We start from the raw sequence: 11,661 nt of genomic DNA, 5'->3' as shown, positions 1-11,661 counted from the left end.
TTTACACTGTGCTGCCTGTTTAATCAATACGGCCAAGTGAATAATCTGTTATAATGTTTTTATTTGTGTTAATAAATTTTTAAATGTGATATCTAGCGCCCACTATTTTTATTATGTGTATTCCCCGAAATGACATGACATGATCATTGGACATCATCATAAAATAATTCACCTAAGGCATGCTGTTGTATTATACTAGCAGTGCCCATGTCTATATGGCATCAGATGTAGTGACCATGTGCTGGCTGTATTGCATTAATGGTGGTATGCTAATGTACCAGCAGCAGTATTATGCATGACTATAGAATGTGACGGCAGATGACAACCCATCTAGTCTGCCCATATTTTATCTATGGTAATCTGAAACCCTATTTGATACTTAATTCTTTGTAAGGGTGTCATCATATATGCACTGCCTGGGATGGATCAGGAATGAGATAATCTCTCTATCACTCTGAAGTGCATCACTGACTAATAAATTATAAAAATCCAGTACTGAAGTAAATGAAGAAATAAATTAAATGGGTATCTGGGGCCCCATACATACTGGGTATGCATGTTGCTTAGTGGGTAATCCACTAATGTCCCTTTGTTTCCTCCATGTTTCTTAAACCAATTGCCCACCAGCCTCATTTCTGCATTTCTAGTTTCCAATGCCACTTTAACTCATGTCTACTCACACTGATTCCCCATGATCATCTGCTCCTTGCCTCATCAGTTACTGTGTTTCCTGCTCTGGTCCCTTTCCTCAGTTGTCTACTCCATATCTTTTATGTCTGATGACTCTTTGGGCTAGATTTACTAAACTGCGAGTTTGAAAAAGTGGGGATGTTGCCTATTGCAACCAATCAGATACTAGCTTTCATTTATTTAGTACTTTCTACAAAATGACAGCTAGAATCTGATTGGTTGCTATAGGCAACATCCACACTTTTTCAAACCCGCAGCTTAGTAAATCTAGCTCTTTGTCTTATCTCTAAATTGCCTCATATCTGCCAAGTGCTTCCTCCATGTTTTGTTTGCACAATTCTTGTCTCTGCTGTATTCTATTGGCACCTAGTGTCAAAACCATGGGGTAAATGTATTATACTCCGATTTTTTTCAAGTCGCCGGAAATCAGCGAGTTTACAGCTAAAATTTAAAGCGGCGCTGGTTTGTAAAAAAAAAAATACAGATCCAAAACCAAAACACGCGTTGGCCATTTTGCCAAAACCGAAACAAAAACATGAAGTTAACCCAGATCTAAAACCAAAACCAAAACACGGGGGTTAGTGAGCATCTCTAGCTTTGAGGGAGTGCTTGAAAGATTTGAGGTTGGAGGTGAGTCTGAATGGACAGGGCAAGGAGTTCAAAATATGGGGAGCAGCGCGGGCAAAGTTCTGAAGGCAGGTGTGTCAGGTGGTGATGGGTGAAGAGACGTGAAAGTCATTGTCAGAATGTAGTGGGCGAATAGTGGATTATGTGTTGATAAGGTTAGAGATGTAGGAAAGGGAGGCATTAAAGAGGGTTTTATAAGTGAGGGTAAGCAACTTGAATTGTGCTATGGAGGGAATAGGGTGCCAGTAGAGGGCTTTACAGAGAGGTACAGTGGAAGAGAAATGCGTGAGACAGATTTAAGGATGGACTGAGAGGAGAATATTTCAAATGCCTTCATAATTGCTGCCCCATATGGAATGCACAAAAGCAGTCAGTGGCTATCATATTATTTCTTTTCCTGTGCATGCCATGCAATGACATCAGTACTACCGTGAGAAGATATCCTCCTATTTTCCTTCTATTTTTGGCACATGCTGTGCTTCCTCGGTTCATGGAGGCAGACCATAGGTAAAACAGGGAAACTGAGTTACCACTAAAAATAGGCAGCTGGGGATATTTGATGAAGGAACATGTGGCAAAATGGGAACAGCCTGATAAAAAGAAAGAAAAATGAACAAGTAGTGCCCCCCTCACCACTCCACTAGTGCCTCGAACATCTGCTTGGGCTGCCACCCCAAGATGTTCAGCAAATGATTATGGCTCATAATGGAGCCCTCCAATTGACAATATTACATTAGCAAGATATCTCACTCTAAGGATCACTCTGAGTCCCCCTGTGCTGCCACTTATTACCATTAGGGAAAGAGCTGGCTTCCCTATATAGATTAGAAGTGACTTGCTCACTAATTGATAAATAGCAAAATGCTTCTTCTAAAACAACCTTCTAAAGAAAAGGACACATAGCATCATCTTTCTCCACAAAATGTGCAGGACCTCTCCATTCCCTGGTGAAAGCTCTAGTGCATTAGTGTTGGCATCTTCACAAAGTAGGGTAAGATACTGCAAAGGTGGTCCAGCTGTCTGCCCATATTGTGACTGAAGAGATGCACATTTTTGGGTAGATAAATAATAGCCTCTTTGGTCAGGTAAGCTGATTGGCTGCCATCATTTTTTGTCTCCCAGTCAGTGGCCAATTAAAAGATCCTGTGGCTCTCTGCACCAGCATCTCTTCATTGATCCAATACTCAAATTTCCAAACAAGAACTGAAAGACCCACACATTTCAAAGCCAGTATCTCCTAGACACTATTATGTGCCATAATTATACTGATAGAAGAAAAAATGTCAATATTTTAAATTGTATTAACTAAACTGTATTAACTGTTTACTGCACAGTTGTTAGTAATTGATACCAGCATTGGCTGGGGTAAGTAAATTTTAATTGCTATTGGCAGAAGTTATTTTCCTGCAGCTTCCCTTTATAATAAATAGTTATAGCTGTAGCTCTTTTAAGAAGATAAGTAAATGTTGCCTGACCAGCGACTGAGCTGCTTGTTTAACCAAGTTTCTCTTGAAAACAGACATCTTTGTAACAGGCTTTCCGTTGCCAGCTCTCCATCGTCCACTGTGTCATTTGGCCAGGATCTAAAATCCTGGTGAGACATTACCTGCCAGGGGACAAGGGGTAATGGTTGCAGCACATAGTTGCAGCATATTTTTTGGTGCAAAATAGAACCTTGAAGTCTATTTCACATTTAACACAAAGGGTACATAAAGTTTGATAACTAATTTGATAACCAGTGAAGTGGTTTTGGTATGTGAGCATTTTTTTATGTTATCAATAGAAATGTGGTAATTATTATAATTTTGTTTCATATGTTTGTAATATGTCAGCGAAAACCTGTACCTACTAATTTTTTTTTACACTGATACATATGTAGAGTGACAAAGTCACTGGATTAGTGGTGAATGGCAGAGGGATATGTCCCAGGCTTTCTGCCTTGTGTACATTAAAACACTAGGGAGATTGTATGTATGTGTGGGAAAAGCTTCCCAAAGAGTTTCCCATCTATAGGAAAATATGATATGTGTCCCTGGTGTTATGAATGGAGAGAGAGGGCGGGCTCCATTCATCAGGCCCATTCCGGGTCTTCTGGGCCTCCAGCCTAAATGTAGACCATTTGCACTACACATGTGCAGGAGTGTTTAAAAATCAGTCAGGCTGGTCATCCAGGCTCTCAGTGCCTGGGGACTGAGGTGGCAGAGTCTCAGTGAGACCAAGCCTGATATCTGCCTGTAAGCAAACCATGCTGATTCTTCTCATGTTTTGTTTAGATTTGTTAGTCAGGAATGACATATGTTTAGTGAGTGCCGGATAGGCAATGTGTTTGTTTTGAAGTTTTATTTTATTTCTGTGCTTAATAAAACTAGCCGTGTTCACTTGCACCAAATGCTCGGTCTTGTGTGACTTATCTGCTGCTAAATATTACCGTCTACCCCAGGAGACAGCACCTGTCTCCTTACTTGCTTACAGTAGCTATGGATGTCTATGTCATAGCTGATTTTCATTATATATAAGGTCAAATTGCAAAATAATAAATGGGTTGTGAGGTTAGCCTGGAATGTGTGGAGGTTTCAATGTTACTTAGCTTTGCATTGGTAATTACAACTGTATAAAAGTAAAATGTCTGTTTTCACTCTACAGTATATATATATGTATATAATGTGTATAGGAAATACATGACACATGCAGCTGCTACTGTACGTGTTTCCAACACACACAACCACAAGATACATCTGTCTTTCTGATTCAATGATTGCCTCCTACTCTTTCCTGTTTTCAACTTGCAGCTCGCTGTCTTCAGTGCTAGTCTCATTTCTGGTTTATGAATGCACACGAACACATACATATATATTGTAGTATTATATATTGTTAGTAAGTTAGTGCTTATTAAAGAGGAGAATTTAAAGAGGCCCTGTAGCAGCCCATTGTTACATTTGAACATTCAAGTATATTTTAATGTTTAGAATACGGTTTCTAGGATGTGCACAGCAGAATATGTGTGGATATCTGAAAGGTGCCTCTATGACTCAACAGCTTAAAAATAGGGGAGTCCAGTGCCCATAAATAGGATAGTTGACAAATTTCAGCGCTTGAGTCTACACATTGATGGGTGCTCTACAGGTGAAGTGGCTAACAGATGGTGGGTAAAAACGATGTGTTTATTCAATTCACATAGATTACATGCATTTTCAACAATAAAGTACCAAATCAAATGCAGATAATAACTGTTATGGCCACCAGTGCATCATAAACTTGTAGAACTAGTGGAAGAGGTCTTCACCTATAGCAGCCGCCTTTCCCGTAGAGACTGGGTTTGCTCACAGGTTCTCGGATGCCCCCAGGCCTTACACTCAGTGTAGTACAAGTTTATGGTCACACAGCAGCACTCAGGAGTGGGAGATAATACACAGAGTAGGGGACAGGCCAGAAGTCTGCGGACTGGAACAGAAATGATAATGTCTGACTGGCCTAGCAGAGCACAGGCAGAGAAGTCAGGTACAAGCAGGGTCAGGGCCACATGCAATGATGCAAATCCGGAACAGGCAGAAGGTCAGGGCAACAAGCAATGGTTCAAGTCCAGGTACAGGCAAAAGGTCAGGGCAACTAGCGATGGCTCAGAGTCCAAGTAACAGGCAAAGTTTATACACAGAAATCCAATCCAAAGGTATTCACCAACACAGCACAGGAGCAGGTAAGTAAACAGGGTATTAGAACGTTATAACCGGCAGTGAGGCTCAGTCCTCACTGCCTTAAATAGTACCGAGAGCCAGTCAGGGCAAAACCCTGAAACTATCCCCAGGACCTGCCTAATTAATTTAATAGTAATTAATTAGCCCACAGGCTGTTTCTTTAACTTTGCACACGCGTCCAGCTGTCAGTGTTGCTGGGACGCGGCACTGACATAGAAAATGTCCTGACCCTCTTCATGGAACGAGGGGAACCGGAAATGACGTCCCAGCTGTTGCCATAGCAGCCTGGACGCTGGAGGAGAAAGCGAGCCGCGTATCGCCGCGGCTCGTGATAATAACATAAGCAGTGATAATAGAGAAAAGTCCTTTTGGTATAAAGCAGTCCACTATTGTCCAATGAGAAGGGATCACTATTCCAGTTGAAAACTCTTGTTAAAATTCGGGGGAAAAGATGTGTCGATGGATGGAAATAAGTAAGTAAATAGTCTCAGGTACTTGCGATTAATCCTTCCGTTGGGTGCCAGTGGTCAGCATAGTGTGGATGAATTTGCTCCAGAGCAGTAAGGAGCAGATATGTTCCAATGTTGATACTGTAGTGGAGCGAGTTGGCGTGTGTTCCAGCTTGGAGTGCAAGCTGCTATTTCCGGAAGTGAGCGTAATTGTTCAACGTCCTGGATTGGTGACTTTCTCAAGGCTTGTGCTATGATTGGATAATGTTCTGGTCGCATAGATATATAGTGCATGCCTGGCTGTGGTTGGTTGAGGTTGAATGATTGAAGTTTTGGCGTGTTTGCTAGAAACAAAGGTGTATTCATCCATCATATGCTGTGTTTAATTTTTTGCAAATGTGCCTACATTTAGAAGAAAGACTATTTTGCCGGACAGAGTGCTTTTTCCATTCCAAAATTGGAATGTGGGCTTTCTCCTCAAGGCTGACACTACCACTAGTGCAGAGAAAGGAAAAGACAGCACAGTAAAGAAGTCTCAGTGTTAGGAGTGGGTAGGGAATTACAGGTATTATGGTAATAGTGCGCATAATTACCGTTAATACGGTAATTTCAAAGCCGGCTTTTTGCTTGCGACTTCCTGAGCCGTGAACAGAAATCTATGTTAAAATTACCGTATTATCTGTAATACACTTAGCGCGGCGTTATTCTTGGGGTAATAGAATCCCCCTTAGAGTGACAAGTGATCCTTATACCATGAATTATTAATGTATATTACTAAGTGGGGTATTTTTTCTAGATACAGGGAGTAAAAATACTAATTGCTACTCTGTGAGTCTGATGCTGAGTTGGTCCTACACCTATTTTTTTAGTGAAATATGTGTCATATGTGTGTCAGGTGCAGTGCAAGTGTGAAATGCGTGTATGCAAATGTAACGCCCCCTGCGGGGAAAGACAGGGACAGACGCAACACAAAAGAACTCACCTTGAAAACGATGGTCACCTCCAGTCCGCTTCCAATTTCCCAGCTGCGATCCAATCCCAGCAGATCCGCAGCCGCAGTCACCTCCAATCACGTTCCTCTAAGATAGAGACAGGGATTACGGCCGTGCCTACCAGGTAAGGGCTGTCCGAGACCACGGCAAAGAACGAGGACACGGTCAGTCCAAGCTCACTTGCCGCCTCCTCACTTTGTTCTTGCCAAGACGCGGGGGATTACAGGCACTGAAGGCCAAGACTAGTCCGAGGACTAATCCCGCCTCAAGTACCTCACACACCTGCCGGTGAGGGCCTAACCGAAAGGAGGAATCGAGCGTGATACTCACCGGGACACTCCCACTTCCGATCCGGTTCTCCTGCACCTTCCCGACTCCTGCGGATGACAAGAACACACAGCCTCCCTCTACGCTCTCCGTGAGACTAAGATGGCACCCACAAAACTGGACTGACTACAACAGCGACCCGACCCTAACAACGTTCTAATGGTCGGCAACGCAACTAAGTCAAACCACTATGACTAACTAGGTGTGGTGCACTAACGGAACTGCTCACTTACACGCTACGGGGAACACCAGCCGGTGTTCACAGACTAAACCGGAGGGCGGTTCCTAACCCCCTCACCCAGGTCGTACCAAGAAGCTGCCTTCTTGCTATGGGGTCACCCACGGACCCTAAGGACCGGTTCTTTAAGCCCGGCTGAGGCTCAGTAGAACAGCACACTAACCCGCGGGCCGACTGCCGCACGGAACAGCCGATCGAACTGAACCGCCCGACTGCCTGTTCTCGGGTATCTCACACGTGTCCCTACGTCCGGAACCACAGGTCCACCTGCACGGAACCGGCCTTGAGGACCCTTGATCAGAACCACGGCCGCCCCTGGAACTGCCTCAAGGTGTGCTGCACTGCCACCAACTCACTCAGCCACCCCCTCTGGGTACCAGTGTGACCCCGGGGACCTAAGGGACAGGAAAACTACGTGTGTTCTTCCCTGACTATGTGTATGCTGGTAACTACACTTGTCCCCACAGCACGGGTTAGCACAGGAAACCACAGGAACAAGAGCCTACCTTTAATGGGGGCCTGACGTCTTGCCCCTGACACAATTACATAGCACACCCAAAATACTGTAATTCAACAATACCCGCCTCACAGACAGAATACAATATACAGTACTTTGTAAGCTACTTACCAGAGCACACCGCTGTTAGCCAACCAGCAGGTTGCTACAGCACCACAGGAGCCTCCGCTCTACTGTACCTCCTAACCACGTGTGCTCACCTCACACAGGACCGCGCCTACACTCACGAGGCTCCCACGCCTCTACCTCATCACCACCAGGGCCTTCTGCCCTTCACACCATGGGCCTCTGCCCAGCTACAAACAGAGCCTTGTGCTCTGATTAATGGGCCTCAGCCCCCTCTCTACCTCAGGGCTCTGAGCCCACTAACTAGGGCCTTGTGCCCTGCTACCTAGGGGTCCTAGCCCCTGCCTACCGAGGCCTGTGGCCTCCCTAGCTATCTACTAGGGACTTGTGCCCTTAATAGCCTACGGGCTACCAGCCCCTAACCAGGCCCTGTGGCCTTCCTATGGCCTCTAGGCCACTCACTACCTAAGGGCCTTGTGCCCTTGTACACCTGGGGCTCCGCGCCCCCTGTCTAACTAACAGGGGCTTGTCCCCTTTATCACAGTAATAAGGCCTACTGGCCCACTAACTTTATTGGGGCCTAGTGCCCAGGTCCCTGGGCCTTGTGCCCCTAATTTACCGTGCCCAGGGGCCTTGTGCCCGACCGTGGCCCCGGGCCTAGTACCCGAATTTAACGTTGAATATACTTACCTGCTCTGCGCAGGATACTCAACTTGCCACGCCGTCTTCTGCTTCTTTCTCCGGGTCTTCCAGACCCTCCAGCCGGCGGCGCCTCTTCTCCGGTTCGGCGCTGGATCTCCTGTTGCTGCTGGGCGGGGGCGCTCTCAGCCCTGACAAGGGCTCCCCGCCGGCGATCACTGCTTGATTGTAGTCTTCGGGCAGCAGGGTAGCTCACGGCCCTTACAAGGGCCCCCTGCCGCCGCTGCCGCTGGTCCTGTTGCTGGACGTCGTGAAGAGACGTCCTTCCTCTTCTCCGCCGACGGACTTTTGGCAAAATGGCGCCACCCGGCGACTTATATAGTCGCCGGCGTGACGTCATCAGCCGGCGCGAGCGCTGATTGGCTCGCGTCAGCGCCAATCTTTTGAATGGCCGGGCGCGAGCCGCGATTGGCCAGCGGGGAAAGATGAGCCCTGATTGGCTCATCCTTCCCCCACGCACGGGACCTGCAGGAAGAAAGTCATACTCACCGCCGCTGGATCGATGGACGGGTAAGTTCTTCTCCTCTTCTTTCTTCACCCACTTGCAGGGCTCAGCTACCAGGGGACTCTTCACCCCCTTCCCGGGCACCAGGCACATCTTCAGCCCCTCCAGGGGCATAGCGATGGCGGGCACCTTCTCCACATTTCCGCCGCTTTTTTCCATTGTGGTCCCCACAATCGACGTCTTCTCCTCTACGTCCACCTCCAAGGGTCGCTTACCGGCATCCCTGACTTGCGTCCACCAGATCCTTCGCGGTAAGGCCTTCTCGCGCAGGATCCACACCATCCTGGCAACTTCCTCGCCCGAAGTCGGTATCCAGGGAGTCTCTTCCTCGGCGCCTGCCGGAACCTCCCATCCGTCCGATACCTCCTCGGTTGTGCGGGAAGCTTCTTCAGAAGGTGACAACATCCACCACTCTCCAGCTGCGCTCTCTAAAGTACAGTCTTCTTCAGGCAGTACTTCTTCAGCAGCTCTCTCTTCCGGGGTACTGATGGCTTCCATCCTCTCAGGTACCACCGGGCAGACATCTTCACATGTCTCCGGACACAACGTTGCCCCGTGGAGGGTCTGCTCAGTTCTCCCTTCGTCTTCAGGGACCAACTCTTCCACAGCCACGGACAAGTCGTCTGACGTATCCGACGTCTCCAATACCCCGGCTCCAGCATCCGGCTGACGCGGGTATCCCTGTCGCGAATCTTGCTTGGACGGGACGATCACCTGCTATCCACCAGTCAGCAGGCTCTGCCGATCCTTCCCTCCAGACTCCGACTTCTGTTGAGACCATTGATGGAAGGCTTCCTCGTCCTTCCACTCGAAGACTTCTTCGTCTTCCCATTCATCGGAGACTTCTTCGTCCTCCCATTCACCAAAGAGCTCCTCGGCAACTGGGCAGTGGTATGCGAAGTGTCCAGGCAACCCACACTTCCAGCACAGCATTTCTTCCACCGGTTGCCGTTTAGTACCTCTGTTCTTCTTCTTCCTTGTCTCACAACGTTCCAGGATTTGCTTCGTGAACGCTGCCACTTCGTCACGAGAGATGACACAGCTGTATCCCTCGTACAGCGGAATGATCCCCCGATGAGCCATCGTTGATCCTGCCGACTACGCCAAAATGTAACGCCCCCTGCGGGGAAAGACAGGGACAGACGCAACACAAAAGAACTCACCTTGAAAACGATGGTCACCTCCAGTCCGCTTCCAATTTCCCAGCTGCGATCCAATCCCAGCAGATCCGCAGCCGCAGTCACCTCCAATCACGTCCCTCTAAGATAGAGACAGGGATTACGGCTGTGCCTACCAGGTAAGGGCTGTCCGAGACCACGGCAAAGAACGAGGACACGGTCAGTCCAAGCTCACTTGCCGCCTCCTCACTTTGTTCTTGCCAAGACGCGGGGGACTACAGGCACTGAAGGCCAAGACTAGTCCGAGGACTAATCCCGCCTCAAGTACCTCACACACCTGCCGGTGAGGGCCTAACCGAAAGGAGGAATCGAGCGTGATACTCACCGGGACACTCCCACTTCCGATCCGGTTCTCCTGCACCTTCCCGACTCCTGCGGATGACAAGAACACACAGCCTCCCTCTACGCTCTCCGTGAGACTAAGATGGCACCCACAAAACTGGACTGACTACAACAGCGACCCGACCCTAACAACGTTCTAATGGTCGGCAACGCAACTAAGTCAAACCACTATGACTAACTAGGTGTGGTGCACTAACGGAACTGCTCACTTACACGCTACGGGGAACACCAGCCGGTGTTCACAGACTAAACCGGAGGGCGGTTCCTAACCCCCTCACCCAGGTCGTACCAAGAAGCTGCCTTCTTGCTATGGGGTCACCCACGGACCCTAAGGACCGGTTCTTTAAGCCCGGCTGAGGCTCAGTAGAACAGCACACTAACCCGCGGGCCGACTGCCGCACGGAACAGCCGATCGAACTGAACCGCCCGACTGCCTGTACTCGGGTATCTCACACGTGTCCCTACGTCCGGAACCACAGGTCCACCTGCACGGAACCGGCCTTGAGGACCCTTGATCAGAACCACGGCCGCCCCTGGAACTGCCTCAAGGTGTGCTGCACTGCCACCAACTCACTCAGCCACCCCCTCTGGGTACCAGTGTGACCCCGGGGACCTAAGGGACAGGAAAACTACGTGTGTTCTTCCCTGACTATGTGTATGCTGGTAACTACACTTGTCCCCACAGCACGGGTTAGCACAGGAAACCACAGGAACAAGAGCCTACCTTTAATGGGGGCCTGACGTCTTGCCCCTGACACAATTACATAGCACACCCAAAATACTGTAATTCAACAATACCCGCCTCACAGACAGAATACAATATACAGTACTTTGTAAGCTACTTACCAGAGCACACCGCTGTTAGCCAACCAGCAGGTTGCTACAGCACCACAGGAGCCTCCGCTCTACTGTACCTCCTAACCACGTGTGCTCACCTCACACAGGACCGCGCCTACACTCACGAGGCTCCCACGCCTCTACCTCATCACCACCAGGGCCTTCTGCCCTTCACACCATGGGCCTCTGCCCAGCTACAAACAGAGCCTTGTGCTCTGATTAATGGGCCTCAGGCCCCTCTCTACCTCAGGGCTCTGAGCCCACTAACTAGGGCCTTGTGCCCTGCTACCTAGGGGTCCTAGCCCCTGCCTACCGAGGCCTGTGGCCTCCCTAGCTATCTACTAGGGACTTGTGCCCTTAATAGCCTACGGGCTACCAGCCCCTAACCAGGCCCTGTGGCCTTCCTATGGCCTCTAGGCCACTCACTACCTAAGGGCCTTGTGCCCTTGTACACCTGGGGCTCCGCGCCCCCTGTCTAACTAACAGGGGCTTGTCCCCTTTA

This window comes from Mixophyes fleayi, chromosome 3 (assembly GCF_038048845.1).
Source record: "Mixophyes fleayi isolate aMixFle1 chromosome 3, aMixFle1.hap1, whole genome shotgun sequence".
NCBI classification, from domain to species: Eukaryota; Metazoa; Chordata; class Amphibia; order Anura; family Limnodynastidae; genus Mixophyes; species Mixophyes fleayi.
Note: the sequence above shows the minus strand (reverse complement) of the source record.